Raw genomic sequence first — 19,841 nt, 5'->3', positions numbered from 1 at the left:
CAACCATTTCACTCCCATTCGGCCGACTCATATGCAAGCTTGCACGTGAATTCGGTTACAGACTTGGCACAGAAGTTCCTATGCCAATCCATTTCATCAATGACACTAGTCTCAACAATATGGAGATTGGGCCACGACAGCGTCAAGCCTGACTCGACGAAAGTGAGGATGAGACGGAGAGCGAAGAAGAGGAGAGTGATGAAGAAGGAGATGAGATAAGGGAAGAAGGAGAGTAGGAAGAAAAAGAGGAGGCCCAAGACACTGATGAGGGCTCTCCTCCTGCTACACAGGTGCGTGACAATGATCGGGTTGCCATGGAAGCCCACTTGGATCAACTCGAGGAGGGCCAAGTCGCCCTGAGACAGGAGATCCAGGAGACCCGGGCCGAAGTGAAGCAGAAGCTTAAAGAGAACGAGGCCTTCACGAAATAAAAATTCAAGAAGGTGTCTCGTACCCTAAGGGCTATCATGTGCTGTGTGCAGGACAAGGATACACCTCCACCATTGCCAGATTCAGATGACTAGCCATACATGCGATCGTCTTTTAGTTTGCTTTGTTGCCTATTTGCTTATTTCCATGTATAGCCTTGATAGGCTTAGTAAGGTGGTAGAGTGGTTTGTAGGTTTTAATGTGAGGAACCTTGCTTAGATTAGCTCACATGCATCTTCTGTCAAGATTCATGTAATGTTGTATCTCATGTACTGTGACAATTTTTTTAAATGAAATGCATGGAGTTTCTTTGAGCTAAAAGGTGAATGCTGTGTAGTTGAGTTTGTGAGTATGCTGAATCTGACCTGGGTTGCACCCTATGTTGTATATAGGGAATGCCACCTAAGGCCACACGGAGTACAACACGTCTCACTATTAGCGAGTCGTTTGATGGGGCACCTCCCCTAATCGATAGCCATATGGACCCCAGTTCGGGCCCGTCTCCCTCTGACATCATGCCGGATTCTCAGCCGGCCACTGGCCCCACTAATGGGCCGACACCTGTTACACCACCAGTTCCTGAGCAGAACCGTGCATCTACTTCGACGTCGTACGTGCCTCAGTCGGCTCCCCCTACTGATAGGTTGGAGCAGATGATGCTCTTGATACAGCAGAAACAACAGCAACAACAATAGCAGCAGCAACAGTTTTTTACCACCATCGCAAGGGTCTTTGCCCAGAGCATGGGTGTGGTTCCACATGTACCTCTTGTGCAGCCTACGGGCAATATGAGCGCTAGCAGCCTATTTGAGCGATTCCAGTACTTTCGACCTCCTACTTTTGCGGCTACTCACATACCCAAGGAGGCCGAATATTGGCTCGACCGCATCTCTAAGATGCTGAAGCCGCTACACTACACTGAGGTAGAGCAGGTGGAGTTGGTCACCCACATGTTTAAGAAGGAGGCCAGCCTCTGGTGGGATAGCGTTCTTCGGACCATTGCTATCGGTTACATATGGACGTGGGAGGCCTTCGAGACACGCTTCCACGAGAAGTATTTCCCCCTCACGTACCGCCATGAGAAAGAGGGAGAGTTTCTTCGCCTCCGACAGGAAAGGATGACCGTGTCGAAATATGAGAACAAATTCACGGAGCTAGCCAGATACGCTCCTTTGATCCTAGCAGATGAGTCGATGAAAATGCCACATTTTTCAGATGGTCTGTGGCCTGAAATCCATGCTAAGATGTGTTGCGCTAGCATTTCCAACTATGCTGAGCTAGTCAACGTATCTCTACAAGCAGAATAAGATGGAGACAGAGATTCTCAGACACATATACCAATGGGCCCGAGGCCTCAGCCCGAATTGCAGCACCGACCAGTCCTAGGTAAGAGGCTACCTGTAGACTCGCCTCCCAGGCTCGTGGCTCCACCGACCCAGCAAAGGTGAACAAAATGTTGGTGTACATATTGCAACAAAGGGGGACACAATGATCCCTTCTGTTTTACCAAGATGAAAGACAATGATATCATGCCGCCTCAGAAGATCGACCTTCAGCCACCACGTGGTATAACAACTCCACCTCTACGATCTACACCACCAGTGCAACCATATTACTGATCGCCTATACCTCAGAATAGGCCACCTTAACGACCTATGGCAGTGCAACCAAATCATCTTCAACATGCCCATGTGCATGCACTTGCAGCTGAAACACCTGAGTCAGCAACTGCAGCGCCTTTGACCTTTGAGGTCACTGCCCATAGTCAAGGTACACCTGTATTCCTATTAGTAGACATTAGGTCAACTATTTTGATAGTGTCATGCTCTATAGTCAAGCGTTTGGGGTTGAACACTACCCCTATGGGTGTGTTAAGAGTCCTTATCACGACAGGGACCTTCTCCAATACTACCAAACCTTGTAAGGATTGCCCGATAGACTTAGAAAACAGAACGATGCACATTGACCTGATAGTCTAACCGCTCATAGGCGCGACAAGAGCTTGGTGGGCTAATAACCCACTGGCCCAAGATCGAAGGAAATTGATCCAGGTTATACTTAAGGTTAGGTCACTAAGCAGGAGTTGGATCTTCCTTAGAAAGTCAATAATGAAGTCGTCGAAGGAAAGCAATTAGGATCCAAGTATTAAACCAATTCATGTGAAAGAATAGGCCTAACAATGGATTACTATAAAAATTATAAAAATAATATGATAACTAGAGGTGACAAATATGTTATAAATAATAGAAGGGTTAAAATGGAAAAATTTCTACAACTTTGAGTTACCAATAGACTGGTCATATTTTTTCATATTAAAGTTTAGTATGTGGTGTCTATTTAGGAATTATTTGTAATCATACTAGGAATTATCCTGTGATTAAATTTGATTACATAAAGATATATATATATTTTTAGTTGTTTTGTACAATTAAATTAGGACTCTCGGGTAGGATTGAGTTTCATAGTTTGATACTCCGTAAGCTCATGTTAGAGGCGGACTACAGTAAAATATTATAGCTTCCTTATTCCCTTGTAAAGTCAAGGTTCATATCACATTAAGGAGATGTCCCTCTTCTTTCCTTTCCCGCGGCCTTATGTTGCTAACACCCCAAACTTCTGAAATATTTTAGAACTCTTGACTCTTCCTTCCCTCCCGAAGTTAATGAAACCAAAGTGCAATCTGCCCATAAACCCCTAGCCGTATGATCGAAATGGTGACATACAAATATAATTTTAGGAGATTGAGAACCCTTCTAGTATAGTCTTTTGACTATGAGCACCATGGAAGAACTTATTATCCACCAAGTTGAACATAGGTTAAACAAGAACTCTCATTGAACAAGACCCAAAGGACAACCTTATTAACATGAGGCTTGAACCTCCTAATGAATTATAATACTCCTTAAATACTTAGGATGATCAGATTTCAGAATTTCAGAACCATATCCCTACGGGGCATTCGCGGCTTAAACTCAATTCTCAATCCTAGGTGATTATCAAAGGACTCACTGCTTTGATCGAGCAGAAGATCAGGATCCATCAGGATTAGGAAGGGATACAACATTGTCTGCCTTGGTCAGGCGGACAATCGATGTATCAGGTTTGAGCCTATCACAACTGTCTTTCCGTATTAGCCCAATCATAAAGAGTAGATTATACCACCCTTAGGTAAACTTTATCATCAAACATTAGCACGATAATGATGATTTAGACATTTGTTTTCAAACTTCAAAGGTAAAAACTCTTTAAGGGGGGGTAGACCATTATGAGCTAAGCTAGTGTAGTTATTATATGCCCTAACACATATATAAACCTGAAACCAACAGAGCTAAGCAAATGAAATAATAAAACCTTACTTATTACCCTTAGGCAATTTCGGGGACTAAATTTTTCTTTAAGGGGGGTAGATTGTAACGTCCCGGAAAAATCTGTACAAATACCCGAGTACCACCTCAGGCAGAAATCACTAAGGACCGAACCCTTTAGAAATTAGACAAAAATTATTAAGTGTTAAACTAGATTACCTGTGAAATTAGCACTAATCACTTTAAATACAATCTGTAAGACCCAAAACAAGTAGAACTGTTAACGCTATATCACGTAAAAACTTAGGATCAATCTCAAAACCCAGTTGCTCTCGAGAGCGCGTTGAAATTCCGTATCGGACCTAGACCGCGCGTCGAAAGTCTAATGACTGCGAAACTATACGATTATGACTGACTTACTGGGCTTGACTACCATCTCAAAAATCAAATCTAGATAGTGTCCAGAAACGCACAATTTGAGCCCGGAGCGAAGTGTGTGAGAAACGAGAATATCTTTAGGATATGAACTGAAATTAAAGTGAATTGAGCCGTTCACTTGCAGGCTAATTTTAAGGTTTCAGACCGTCAGATTTCGACCCAATTACACCCTCGGATCAGGAAAAATTTTTAACACATTTCAGTATACTTGTGGCCCTGATCGAGTACCGGTGACCGTTGAACTAAAATAGGTCCTCCGCGGTCGATTCATTGATCCAATCGGACCGAGATCTTAACCTGGCGTAGATCCATCGTCAAGGAGCTTACTCCCAACTGTATGCAGAAAAGGGGCCTCCAGATCAGCTCCGTTGGACCGAAACGGTCAGTCTTTGGCTATAACCTAAGTATACCATGGCCATGGGGCCATTCCCATCAGTTCTGGGCCTATATAAGTGCCTTAAACCCTCTCTCTCCCTTCACATACGAATTTACAATCCTAGGAGAGAGAAGAGAGCAAAGAGAGAAGGCAAGAGAGAGAAAATGAGAGAGAAAGTGGGAGAGAGTTCCTAGGATTCGATCATATCGCTCCACGTGCTTAACCACCCTGTCTATATCGTTATTCCGCCGATTCTGACTCTGTTCTTAGGTAAGAAATTCTAACCCTAATCTGTTTTAGGGATTCAAGTAGAGCAAATGGTGAAGTAGCTAACTTATTTCATGCTATAAGTTGCTGTTGTGCCGTAGGCGAGGACTTAGTGTTTAAACTGAGTTCGTTACCAGTCTACCGGCGAAAGGTGAGGACTATAAACGTTTAGGTTATGATTATCAAGGCTTTCAATGTCGGTAATGGTTTATGACTGACTTGATTGGTGTCACATGTGCTTAGATACGATGTTTTCTATATATTACATATAGATATAAACTATGTTGAGTATAATGCGTTCTATGTGTTTGTTGAAATATCTAAACGACTATGGAAATACGATTAGTGCTTGCCATGCTTGTAAATTGAGAATATATGATCGTTGTATGAGTGACAGCTTCTTTGTGAAAGGATTTGCCATAATGTCTGTTGGAACTAGTATATTACACGTATGTGTAATATATAGTCTAAGTGTTTGACAAAATGCCTGTATGAGTAATTGGTTGATGCTTTGTATTTATGAGGGTTGTTGAGATAGTATTCTCAACTACCTTAGCTATATGTGTACTTTTTTTCATGTAACTTTAATTTCAAGTGCATGTTTGTGTAACAAATGTACATATAGAATATCATGTTATATGTGTTGAATAATATGCTCAAAAGATATGTATGTTGGAATTGGTTGTTAATGTCGTATGACTATCATGTATGCTTACTTCTTGCATTTGACTGTAATTGGGACTACGATGTAATCCAGGCAATCGGTAACAATTCCTTTGAGTGGCCGAGCTAGTCTCACCACAATTGATGCGTTTGGGGAATCCGAGTCGTATGATGAATGTCAACCGCTCCATGTTGATTAAGTCAGCGTATGCTCGTACCAATCGAACTTGTCAAGTAACCCGATTTGCCCACTGTGTGTTTACCATGTATGAACACTACTGTTTGAACCTAAGGTACCCCTTACTAATGTAAAGACCCATCTCAACCATGGTACCACGATCCGCTAAGACTCATGAGCCGGGCATGGTGATATGAGACACCATGATCGAGCTGTCGGCCTATACTAGGGCGACAAGCCTCCCCGTAGTGACCAGTGAGCAACCCAAACTCGTGAGCCGAATACGGTGGTATGGGACACTGTATTCGAGCTGTCGACCTACACTGGCGCAGCCTGGCTGTGGTCCCCAGTCAGGTTGGTGACTAGCCTTCGAAAATAGACTGCTAGTTGGTAGGGCGTTGGTGGAGTGACCTCGAGTATGAAATAAGCCTACCCCGGCGCAGCCTGGCTGTGGTCCCCAGTCGGGTTGGTGACGAGCCTTCGAAAATAGACTGCCAGTTGGTAGGGCGTTGGTGGTAGTGACCTGAACTTGCCTAACGTATGTGATTAACTAGGATTGACGACCTTAAATGGATCATTGTTTGGGTAAATGATACAAGGGAGGTACCTTAGCATCCCAAACCTTCTGTATGAATAAGTCTAATTAAGAACTTGGCTAATCACGTACATGCACCGCATTTGCACATGCCTTTGGCGTTGGAGTTGAGCACAGAGGAAGGGGTGCATGCCGCAATTGTGAGATGATGTCGCAAAGGGAGTGTAGGCGAGGGCATGCATCATTAACTCATATCATCCTTGCAGTAATTAGAGTACCTAGGAATGCTTGTTGTATTGGTTTATCATTACTGCTTGACTGAATTGATAACATGTTAACCTTTACCTTATAGCTCCACTGAGTTGATCACTCACTCCCACGTTTTGGGACGGTGTTTTAAAACACCAACCAGACCCTGTTTTAGTTTCAGATGACGGCGATGCTTATGGGGCGGAGCCTGACTTTTATGATGACGACGAGGAATTCTCCTCCATGCAACTCTCTGGCAGGTCTATGTAGACCTAGAGTTGCGCATCGGGGCTACAGGGATATGGATAGATGATGTTAAACTTTATCATTTTTTTGTATATTTTGGAATTATACATATAACTATTTGACCTAGTGACATGTTCATACTCTAGGGACTTATAATTACTTATAAGCTTTATATATTTATCACAGTCTTCCGCCTGCATAATCTAACTGTCTCTGGAGTATGATACGCTGATTTGGTATAATCTCACTCATGTTTAATCATCTTTATCTGTATTGCATAAGTGATGTGTTGAAACTCGGGAGTTGGGCTCCTGCTCGACCCCCAATTTTCAGGGCATTACAACCGAAGAACCTATTCGCATCCTAGATTGCAAAGAGTAGGTATTGCAGACAAAGACATATCATTGGTCAAGATCCTTTGGTCGCATCACGGGGAAGAAGAGGCGACTTGGGAACGAGAAGCAGAGGTCATGGAAAAGTATCCTCACTTATTCAACAACGCACCTCAGGTAATTTCGAGGACGAAATTCTTTTTTGGGGGGTAGACTGTAACACCCCATACCTCTGATACTCAGGTGTTACCTTTTTAAAACCCGCGATTATTAAAACACAAGATCGATTAATCAAATGACTTAACATGTATAGGATGGGAGTTTCGAGCAACGTTGAGACAATCCACCATGACCCTGGAGACTTGATTTACACTCCACACCAGTCAAGAAGGTAACCTTGATCGAATATCTTAAGCCAAATCAGTTTCTAAGCCAACTAGTGATAACTATATTCTGAAACTAAATCCATGAGGGTCAGTGGGTAACCAACAAAGTACCCCTGTGTTTTAAATACGTACTAAACCGTTGGAAACAAGTGTCGAACCCATTTGACTGTCAGATCACATCATATAGGCCAAATACAGTCCCAAGAGGTGTGTAACGACCCACCTGGACCTCATCATCAGCCCAAAGTGGGCCAGGATGACCAAGAGGAACCCGTGAAGCAGTTGAACGGAATAGATGGGCCACCACCATCACATACAGGGCCATGCATGGTGCGTGTGCACCTTACCAATGAAGTACACAACGTGCACTGTATAAGGCGAATCGGTCAAATAGGCATTGACCGAGCCATTTGCAAAAACAGAGATTTCTCCCGCCATTTTAAAAATTCAAAATAGGGAGTTCTCAAGGCCCAAAGTGGGCCACCCTGGCCACTTTCCAGACGATCCAAACCATCCATTCTGTTCGTGAGGTCTGACCAAGCGAAACCGTATAGGGATACAAACCCTTGTAAAGGAACGAAGGAGATGGCACTGGATCGTCCATTCCACGACGAGAGTTTGAGATCGTTGGATGAAAGACTACCTGCTGGCTTGATGGGCAAGCCAACGTCGGTTTACCCTGAGGGTTACCGACGTCCACTTGCCAGCTAGAGTGGAGGTCCTCTCACAAGCCAAAAGTGGCCGAACATGGCTTGAAGAGTAAAAACAGGGACTTCACATTTCAGGAAAGGGAAGCTGGCACCGACGGCCGTTTCCTGGGGATAGGCAGGGACGATCCCAGCCATCGAATACACCTCTCCCTTGTTTATAATGGCACCCCTGCCCTCCTGATTCCACACAGAAAAAGGAGAGGAAGAAAGAAAAGTGGGTGAGGAAAGAGAGAGAAAAGAGAAAGGGAGAGTGGGTGCTGAGCGTCGGTTCAGCCAGGGGACAAACGGGTTTTCCCTCCATCTCTCTTCTTCGTTCTTCACATGGTAGCCATGATTTTGGGCTGGAAATCAGATAGCGAGTAGGGCTGTATGGGCGTCCAATCTCAGGCCATTTTTGGGCTGAAAACAGAGCCTCTGTTGGACTCTAAAACTAGACAAAAAACGGCCCAGGAATGGGCCAAGATCAGGCCACGGGATGGCCTGAGGTTTGGACCGAAAACAATCCCAACCAAGAGGCTCTAACTGGGCCGAAACAAAGGCTCTCAGTCAGCGCCCAACAGGCTGTAATCTGATCCAAACGGCCATTTTAATTGGCCGCAACCTGCGCTAAAATCAGGCCCAATATCACGCTAAAAACAGGCTAAAAACTAGGCCTGATTGTAGCTACAACGCTGACTGATGAACAGCTGAAAAATCAGCCTAACCTCAGCTGAACTCCAATCCCGTGAATGGATGAAAATCAGCCCGACAATAGCTGATTATCCAGCTTAAGAACAGCTGAAAGGCAACTGGGAATAGCTAAAATAACGGAGGTATTGGACCCCCTCAGGAGTTTGAAAGCGGTCCTGAAGAAGGCTGTTTTCAGAGCTAAAAACAGCGTGTGTTCGGGGCTAAGCTCGGCCTCGGAAACAGACCGTAGTCAAGCCAAGTTGTGGGCCGTGCAGTGGACCATGTAGGGCCGAAATCAGCCCTCAAATGGCTTTCAGATGGGCTATTAGCAGAGCTGAAAACAGCTTGCAAATAGCTTGTGTCTTCAGCTTAAAAACAGAAGAAAAAGGGGGAGCTGAGGAACGCCCCCTGCAGCAGGTGGGCCGAACCCCTAGCTAAACCTCTGGTGGGCCGCACCTAGCAACAGGTGGGCCGCTTTCCACTGGCCAGTGAGCCCTGCTCGTTTGCAGGTGGGCCTCATCTGGGAAACCATCCCAGTGGGCCACGCCACCTTTAGTCTGTGGGCCTCACCAAACATCAGGGTGGGCCCCACCTGGCCAGCGGGCTGCACCACAGGAAGTTCTATGGGCCACACTCAAAAATCATGTGAGCCATACCATGCATCAGTGGACTTCATGAAGCTCTAATAACAGGAATGACCACTTCTTCCCGTGGTGTGGTCAACCTAATATTTGAGTATATTTCATTTTTAGCCCCATACCATAGAATGTTGTGGGCCACGCTAGCAATGGGTGGGCCTCAACGTCTCAAACAATGGGCCAGCCCCGCTTGGACTTAGATTGGGTCCTATAGCTGGGCCAAATGGGGCCCACTACGGCCCAATTTTTGGGCCATCTTTAGATCATAATTATGGGCCCTGATCAGGCCCAAGTTGGGCCGCAACTGGGCAGCCAGGTCAGGCCCACTCCAGGCTTGGATTGTTGGGCCAAGTTTGGCCAAGGTCATGTGTAGGTGGGCCCTTAATCAACTTACCATTTACCAACTTAGTGACACAACTATTGTCTTGGGAATGATTTTAGGGAATCTATTATGCGGTTTTGAACCGTTAGCTTGCTACAGGAAACTGAACTAAGGAGGGAGCTACACCCACTCAGGTGATGATTTCTTCCCCTTGAGCTTTCCATCTCTGAACTAGATTAGGAGTAGTCCTTTATAATAATTGTAAATGATCTCATAAGGAGTGGATGATCATTCAACTTGTTCAAATATTTATCTCGTAGTCTTATTTAGTCGTTGATTTGTTATTGAACGTACGTGTCAGGAGTGGTCAAGTCCTTATTCTATTTCATCCTACGTCATATCTTTAAATTGTTTACCCTACCATATGTTCTTGGAATTCGTTGAATTGCTAATGGTTACCTTAAATGCATAAATTGGATCTATAGAATACTCAATTAAATTACTTGAGATGCATGCTTTAGGAATTGATGAATTAGGGACATATGATTCTTAAACTGACTGCATATATGAACCATACGTCAAATATTAAAGCATATCTGAATCTTCATGAGATTGTATTGTATGTAAGTCACACATTATTGGAAACCTCTCTATGGACACTCCTATTTTAAAGAGAGTTCGTATTTAGGGTGTAACAAGACTAGTTGTGGTAAGAATAGACCGTCAACATGGAGGTTATGACACGTGGAACTTGAATTATGTGGACCACCATCTATGGAGTGATTCTACTTACTTGACTATGGGGTGAACCATACCATGTTTTACCCACCGCTGTTTACTCACTTTGATCCATACATACTGCCTCACTTTGAACGCTGAATTTAATGATTTATATATTTCATTCCTAGTCAGCATACGAAGGAGTAGGTGGCCGGGACACTCTGCTGCAAGATCTACCACCAGTTCTCTGCCACCTAAGTTTAATTTATAATTTCAAATATCCTAACTTAAGGCATTTGAGGCTTGTATAAGATCATTTCTCAAAGCTTGGTTTGTCCAAACTATGCTCTGATACCAACTGTAACGCCCCGACTTTTCAGGACCCGAGTATATACTTGTTTCCCAAAAACCCGAGTGTTAACCTTAAAGGATGGTCAAATTCGAGTGTACATTTTTTTCTTCATTCAGAGTAAGAAAATGAGTGTAAAGTGGACAAATCAGTATAAAGGAAAAATTCATTTACATTTGTAATATACAAGAAGCTGCCCATAATAACTTATACAAGTAAATGTCTCAAACTTACAATTACAAGTGAAATGATGTTACATATAACCAAAGCAAAATATAACAAATCTGGAACTATAAACCATGTAGCAACTCTTGACAATACAATCATGCATCTTCAATAGTGATACTCTGCTCCTCATCAGTCTAAACCTGAAACTCAATTAAGCCACTTGTGCTACCTGTACGGTTATATATTTGATGGATGAGTGGCCAACTCAGTGTGAATTTCCCTCAAAATTACACACTATCGCATTAGGTAAGCATAATTATAAAACAATACATGATGCAGGTCTTATTAGATGCAAGGATGCGTGAATGCAGTCATCGCCTCGGGATGCACATCTGTGCGGAAGTTGGGCTCGTCACCCATGCAATCATCAAACCTGGGAAAAGCATCCACTCGGACAGAGGCTAGTTGTCAGCGAAAGCATACTATGTGCGGCGTAACGACTATCTTACGTACATCACGTACGATAGCAATAAATGTTGGTCTGTGCCATGTATGCATGATTAATCAACCCGTTATTAGTCCAATTATAACCAGCCAATTTAAATAAGCTCAAAGGTCACTACGGGGGCTTGTTACCAGTGTAGGCCAACAACTCGGGCATAGGTCCCATACCATCATCCCCGGTTCATGAGACTACCATCTTAGGATGTTTAATGAAACCTGTTGACTAATGGCCAATCATATTACAATATATAGGGTTTACCATCGCATGGTTGCACAGTACAAAACATCAAACCCATATAGGAAAAATACCAGAACAAGTAACATGGGGCGATATCAAAACAAGCCACATAGGACAATTATTAAAGTAGGCCACATAAGGCGAGTATCAAAACCATGTGATAAAAGACCATCCTTGAAAACCATTGGATACAACAACCCTGGATGGTAGGCTCACATCAATAGTCAATTCAAACCATCATTCAATAACCACTAAGTCGAAGGTCCATTACAATCATAACCAGTCGGGTTACATCCCAAGTATGGGTGTACACATATAGGTGGGGGTTTCCCATTGATGTACCAGTTTAAGTTCCATAAGCAATCCATAAATAACCCATAAGCATGAATAAATATGCAGGATAAACATTAAGCATGTAATGTAGCAATTCAATTCCAACAATTAACACATGTGACTATGAAAGGGAGATATCAATTACAAATTAAAATAAAAACTATAACTTATGCTAATGGGAAATTGGAAAGCTCAAGGGGAAGAATCATCACCTTATGGATCACCACTAATGTTGTTAGGAAGCATGTGTGCCCTTAGAATCAATCCTACCATGAATTGTAAAATTGTATGGTCAGATACAAGTTTTATACCTTTTCTATGGTTAAGATCATAACATAGGGTTTGGATATCCTAGGTCTAGGGTTTCGCCCTAAGGTTTAGTTATAGGTTTAGATTCTGAGTTTTGATTATGGAATTGAACTCTATTTTGTGTGGCCGTTAATAATATTAATAAATGAATAAATTTAATCAAATAAATTAGTTATTAATTTTAGGAATATTAACAATGGCTACAATTACATTAAATTATCTAATGACAATCCGCGATGAATAATAACACTAATAATTCCAAAACAACTCTTAATATTAACAATATACCTAATATTAGCTAACGTGACATTAATAGTTATTTTGATGAAAGTAAATAGTATGCTCTAACGTTAATAATAATATTTTAAGAACGACAAAATAAAATACTAATGTTTTAATAATGATAACTTTTATATGTATTAACTAATATCAATATGGATAATTTACTAATGACTATTCATATCTAAATTTAATAATCCTAAGAATGATAATAATAGTAACAGTGACAATTGAAACAATCTCAATTTAGGAAGAAAATGTGGTCTCACCTTGTCAACACAACTCGACTCAGTTTTAACCGAGTCAACTCACCAGCCACAAAAGACCAACTCTCTTTCTTCCTCTCTTTTCTTCCCCTCCTTTCCTTCTCTTTTCTCTCCATTTTCTTTTCTCCTAGCTAGATAGGCCCATCCCTGGCTCGACCGAGTCAAACTAGGTTTCAGCCGAGTCAGCCCAACGGCCCCTCCCTTCCCTCCAGTTTCCCTTTTTCTCTCCTCTTCCTTTCTCTCTTTTCTCCCTTACTCTCTTTCCTGCTCTCTATTTCTTTCTTCTCTAAGGTTTCTGAGCATCCAAAGGTGGTTGGACTCACCTTAGTCATGGCCCAATTCTCAACGGAACCAGGTCTATTTCTGGCCTGAGTTGCGACCACGACTCGGTCCGATCCGAGCTGGTGCAACATGCACCCTTTCTCTTCTCCCCTGTTTTTCTCTCCCTCATTCCTTCTCTTCCTAACTCTCCTTTCTTCTTTCTTAGAGAGGTCTGAAAAACCTCTGGACTCGACCCAGCAATGTAGGCCAAACCTGACCTGACTCAGCCCAAGCTCGGCTCAATTCGATTCGGTTCAGGTAGCGGCCAGGTAGAGCAGCCTTTCTTTTCTCTCTTTCATTTTCTTCCATCTGCTGCAGGTCCATCAGAGTCACTGGACCACCAGATTCGACCCAAATCGACTCAGTTTTGTGCTGCTTGAACGAGGTAGAAGCTCCGCCGTAAATGGTGGTTTCTATCCCTCTACTTCTTCCTTTAATCCGACAACATGGGAGGGTTTCTAGGGGTGTGATGGAGCTCGGTGAATGGATGGAATGGAGCTCAGGCTCTATTTGGTGGGTGGGTTCGGAAAGAGCAAGAAATCAGCATTTTCTTTCTTTCAGCCGCTAGTTTTCTACAAAACCAAAATCCTTGTGAAGGGACAGACGGCTAGGATGTTTAGGATTTAAGGGCTGAGATTTTGGGAGCCAGGTTCACGCAGATCGCCTTGCTAGCGTGCAGATAGTTTCCATTTTTGGAAACTTGTGTTTGTAGGGTCGGTTTGCGTTGGAGATTGTGTGCAATCACATGCGGTATCACGTGCGGGGCCTACATGGTTTTGGACAGAACGACTCACCCAACACGATGGACGGCTCGGATCCTCCTTTTGGATGATGGAGGTGGGCCACAATTCAAGGAAACGGATGCCCGTCCATCCTCTAATGGAAACCAGAGAGAGAGAGAGAGAGAGAGAGAGAGAGAGAGAGGGATCCCTCCATTTATGAAAAACACGGGTCAGCCCGCTTTGACCGGATTGCCCGGACTGGTGCAAATCAAGTGCACACTCTCCCTGTCACTCGCACTTCAAGTTGGGGTCCATCATGATGTTTGTGGGAAATCCACTTCGTTCATTCAATCCATTGGCCCATGTAAGATCATGAGCCTAATAATGAGGTTGGTCCAACACTTGGGTGGGCCCACAACTTGATTTGGGTTGTATTGGAGGATTTCCCGCCGATCTAGTGGTCGGGTCTTCCCGAGATTGAACGTCGATGGTTAAAAGATCCTAATGGGCCATTTGTGAGGCTTCCATCATATATTACTAGCTAATTAATATAAAATCTATTATTGTTGTATAGTACTTATAGTTACATTGATGAAAACAATTTACACCTATACAAATATAATTTTAATATTAACAGATTACTACATACATGCTATTGGCCACACATTTACTAGTGTATAATTCATAATATTCAATATCATACTATACATATACCTATATATATATATATATATATATATATATATATATATATATATATATATATATATATATATATATATATATATGAATTGGAAATTGTACAACACCATATTTAAAATTTTCATTGTTAAATAATATACAACTTTATTAAAATATCTAATAATTTTTTTAGAAGTATTTATAAAAGATATTTAATACTACACTAATATTTATAATTCAATTATATTTTGTAAATTTTTTTACTCATTATGTTTATTTATTATAATATTATTTTCATAATATTTTATATATACATTAAGTACATACATATCATTCTAATACATTTTCATACATTATTTAATTGATAAATAAATTATCAAAATACATCCATAATTCCTTTAATTCGTGTTTGTGTAGAATTTATAGTATAATAAAAAATAATATATTTATTGAATATATTACTGGATGGTCGATTCTTTGATTGTGATGACCAAGAGGCAGATCTTTAAGTTGGACATTGTGGATCCAACGAATGGTGGTTCTGATGCTCAGGCCTACGATTGACCACATATGGCTCAATCTTTCTAATAAAGTAGGGTTAGATTTCCGTCACCATTTGGATGCCAACAACTTAGTGGGTTCCTAAAGGTCAATGTCACTTTTGGGATGAGATGATTGTCCGTTCTTGAGAACCAAGGGTCAGATGACTCGATATATGAATGAAGATCATCCTAATCGGTCCAGATGAATAGATTGGGGACCACTAGATGCCAATGTGTAAGGTGAGTCACGCGTGACCCCACGCACATGTGATTAATTTAGATTCTCAAGGTAACACCCGAGTACGTAAAAGTACAGGGTGTTACAACACCTCCATCAGACTAGGAGGTCAATCCTGGTAAACAGGATCATTCAGAGGTATGGACATGTCCTCTGAATCAAATTTTTCAACAAATGGCTTTAAACGGTGTCCATTCACTTTGAAATCATTATCATTGTTTGGATTCCGAATCTCTATGGCCCTATGAGGATAGATATTAGTAACAATGAAAGGGCCGGTCCAACAAGATCTGAGTTTACCCGGAAAGAGATGTAATCGAGAATTGTACAAAAGGACCTTCTGACCTGGTGTGAATGATTTTCGAAGAATGTGTTGGTCATGAAACACCTTCATTCTATCCTTGTAAATACTCAAGTTCTCGTATGCATCGTTCCGAATTTTCTCAAGTTCATTCAATTGATGTTTGCGTAACGAGCCAGCGTTGTCTAAATTAAAGTTCAGATTTTTAATCACCAGCAGGCCCTATGTTCCAACTCCATAGGTAAGTGGCAAGCCTTCCCATAGACAATTCTAAAGGGAGACATTCTAATTGGAGTCTTAAATGCAGTACGGTAAGCCCATAAAGCATCGGTTAAGCGGATTGATCAATCCTTGCGGTCAGGGTTAACCGTTTTTTCTAGTATGTGTTTAATTTTCCTATTGGAAATCTCAGCTTGCCCACTTGCTTGTGGGTGGTATGGAGTGCTCACTTTGTGAGAGATGCCATATTTCTTCATTAAATTTGCGAATGGCTTATTGCAAAAGTGTGATCCTCCATCACTAATGATGACTCGAGGCGTTCTGAATCAGAAAATGATGTTTTCTTTTAAGAATTTAATGACGGTTTGATGGTCATTGTTCCGGCATGGGATCGCTTCGACCCATTTAGTGACATAGTCTACTGCTAGCAAAATATATAAATTTCCAAAGGATTGGGGGAATGGTCCAATGAAATCGATGCCCCAGCAATCAAATGCTTCTATGATAAGAATGGGGTTTAAAGGCATCATATTTCTACCAAAAAATGCTCTCCATTTCTAATAACGCTCATAAGCTTTGCAAAAGTCATGTGTATCCCTAAACATAGTGGGCCAATAAAAGTCGCACTGTAGAATTTTGGTCGTGGTCTTTTTAGAAGAAAAGTGACCACCACAAGCCTGAGAGTGATAAAAAGAGATAACACTTTGGTGTTCATTGTCTGGCACACATCTCCTTAAGATTTAGTCTGAGCAATATTTGAATAAATACGGATCATCCCAGAAGAATTTGCGTACCTTAGCAAAGAATTTCTTTTTATCTTGCGTAGTCCAATGTGTCAGCGTAGAACCTGTGACAAGATAATTAGCAATATCCGCGAACCAATGTAATTGAGAGACTTTAAACAATTGTTTGTCAAGAAACATGTCATTTATATGTGTCGTCTCAAGGCGAAAAAGGTGGTTAGCCACTACATTTGCTACACCCGTTTTATCTTTTATTTTCAAATCAAATTCCTAAAGTAGAAGGATCCGTCTTATCAAGTGGGGCTTAGCATCATTTTTAGAAAGAAGATACTTGAGCACCACATGATCCGTGTAGATGATGATCTTGGATCCAATTAGGTAGGACCTAAATTTGTCCAAAGCGAATACTACGGTTAAGAGTTCCTTTTTCGTAGTAGTGTAATTCACTTGGGTAGGATTTAAGGTTCTACTTACATAATGTATAATGTAGGGCCTCTTATTTTTTCTCTGACCTAATACCGCCCCAAGAGCATAGTCAGACGCATCGCGCGTAAGTTCAAAAGGGATGCTCCAATCGGGTGGCTGCATGATAGGTGCGGTGGTTAACATGCCCTTGAGCTTAGAAAAAGCTTCCTGGTATTGCTCAGTCCACTCGTATGATACATCATTTTAAAGCAGATTGCATAAATGAAGAGAGAGCTGACTAAAGTCCTTTATGAATCTTCTGTAAAATATGGCATGTCCTAAGAAGGATCACATGTCACGTATATTCTTGGGTGGAGGTAAGCTAGAGATAAGATCAATCTTAGCCTTATCTACCTCAATTCCTTTGGAAGAGATGATATGCCCTAAGACAATTCCCTTGCGAACCATGAAATGACACTTCTCTCAATTTAATACCAAGTTCTTTTCCTCACATCGCTTCAGCACACATTTAAGATTCTCCAAATAATCGCTGAAGGATGGACCAAAAATAGAGAAATTGTTCATTAAAACCTCTAGATATATTGCCCCACCATGTCAGAAAAATACTCATCATGCATCGCTGAAAAGTGGCGGGGGCATTACACAGTCCGAATGGCATCCTTCGGTAAGCAAAGGTGCCAAAGGGACATGTGAATGTGGTCTTTTCCTGATATTCAAGGGCTATCTCTATCTGGTTGTAGCCCGAATACCTATTGAGGAAGCAATAGTATGAGTGACCAACTAGCCTTTCTAAAATTTGATCAATGAAAGGTAAAGGAAAGTGGTCCTTCATCGTGATGTCGTATTTAATTTCCTATACTCAATGCACATTCACCAACCAGTAGTAACTCTAGTTGGCACGAATTCATTGTTGGCATTGGTTACCATGGTGATTTCGAATTTTTTAGGAACTACTTGAGTTAGACTCACCCATTGGTTATCCGATATAGGGTATAGATACCCACATCTAATGGCTTAAGAACATCGGCCTTAACCACTTCCTTCATGTTTGGATTTAATCTATGTTGTGGTTTTCGTGAGGTCTTAACATTATCCTCTAGATAAATGTGGTAAGTACAAATCAAATGGTCAATTCCCTTTAGGTCCACAATTGACCATCCAAGGGCTCTCTTATGCTTAATGAGAATAGAGATAAGCATACTCTCCTGTTCCTGCTCAAGGTGGAAAAAAATTACCACCAGGTATGTCTCATCTTGACCTAAATAGACATATTTCAAATCAGAGGGCAAAGATTTTAGGTCAAGCTTCGGTGCCTTGAGGTTAGATGGTAGAGGCACTATATCAGTTTGGGATAATTCTTTAAATTGTGGCCTCCACCGGTTAACTTTAAGTACCAGCATAGTATCTAGCATGGTTCCCATCTCCCTAATCACATCATCATCTAAATCATGGGAGTGGGCCAGACACGTCTCCAGAGGGTTAGAGGATAAGGTCAGAAAAGTTCTATCTTCCACGAAAGAGTCAATCAGGTTAATGTCATGGAAATCATCATCTTCCTCTAATTGTTCGCCTGTATTGAAAAAGATATTTAGTTCTAATGTCATATTTCCAAAAGACAAACTCATGACTCCATTCCTACAATTAATTATTGCATTTGATGTGGCAAGGAATGGGTGACCAAGAATGACGGGAATTTGAGTGCTTATGTCCATGATGGGTTGAGTGTCCAAGATGATAAAATCTACTAGGTAGTAGAATTTGTCAACTTGGACCAACACATCCTCAATTATCCCTCTCGATACACAAACTGAGCGATCGGCAAGTTGTAATCTGGTCCGGGTGGGTTTTAATTCAACTAGACTCAGTTGTTCGTAGACCGAGTAAGGGAACATTTATGCTCACTCCTAAGTCAAGAAGTGCGTGCTCAATTCAATAATTCCCAATTACACTAGCAATGATTGGGCTATCGGGATCTTATATTTCTGTAGCCCATGTTGCTTTACGATGTCACTCACTTTTTTTGTTAAAAAAATTTTCTTTTGAATATTTCGCCATCTTTTAGTCGTACACAAGTCTTTCAGAAATTTGGCTTATGAAGGTATTTGTTTAACGACATCTAGTAGAGGTATATTGACCTTCACTTGAATCAACACCTCTAAAATGTCCTAAGAGTTAGAGAAAAGTTTTGGTGCAATCAACCATTGGGGAAATGGAGCAATCGACTTGTCTTGAAGTTTCAGTTCTAATTCTTATAGAGCAGTGCTAGATCTATAATTGTTATCCTCTTCCGGGTCCTTAGGCTTTTCAGCCCTGACCGGAATGGTTTTGTCAATGGTCTTCCCACTCCTAAGAGTGATGATAGATTTAGCTTGCTCCTTCTGATTTGAATAGCTTAGGTCGCTGACTTCATATTGCGGTTTTGGATTAAGAAGAGCTTGAGCTGGAAGGCTTCCCTTATTCCCAATCACATTCTTTGTCTCAAGCCATTGTATGGCCCTTGTAAGGTCTTGAAAGGCTTATAGCATCCCCTGATTGAAAAGCTCTTGACTTTGAAGTTGCTTTAGAACTGGATCCTCTTGTGGTTTCCCTCGATTTGGAATTTGATTAAAGAATCCTTAAGGAGTAGCAGTTTGTCATTCCTCCAACTAAAATTGGGATGATTTCTCCAACTAGGATTGTATGTATTAGAGGTGGGTCCATTGAAAGGCCTTTGGTAATTATTCACGACATTAGATTGCT

Source organism: Magnolia sinica, chromosome 13 (genome assembly GCF_029962835.1).
Source record: "Magnolia sinica isolate HGM2019 chromosome 13, MsV1, whole genome shotgun sequence".
In the NCBI taxonomy this organism is placed as follows: domain Eukaryota; kingdom Viridiplantae; phylum Streptophyta; class Magnoliopsida; order Magnoliales; family Magnoliaceae; genus Magnolia; species Magnolia sinica.
This window is presented reverse-complemented; position numbering follows the sequence as displayed.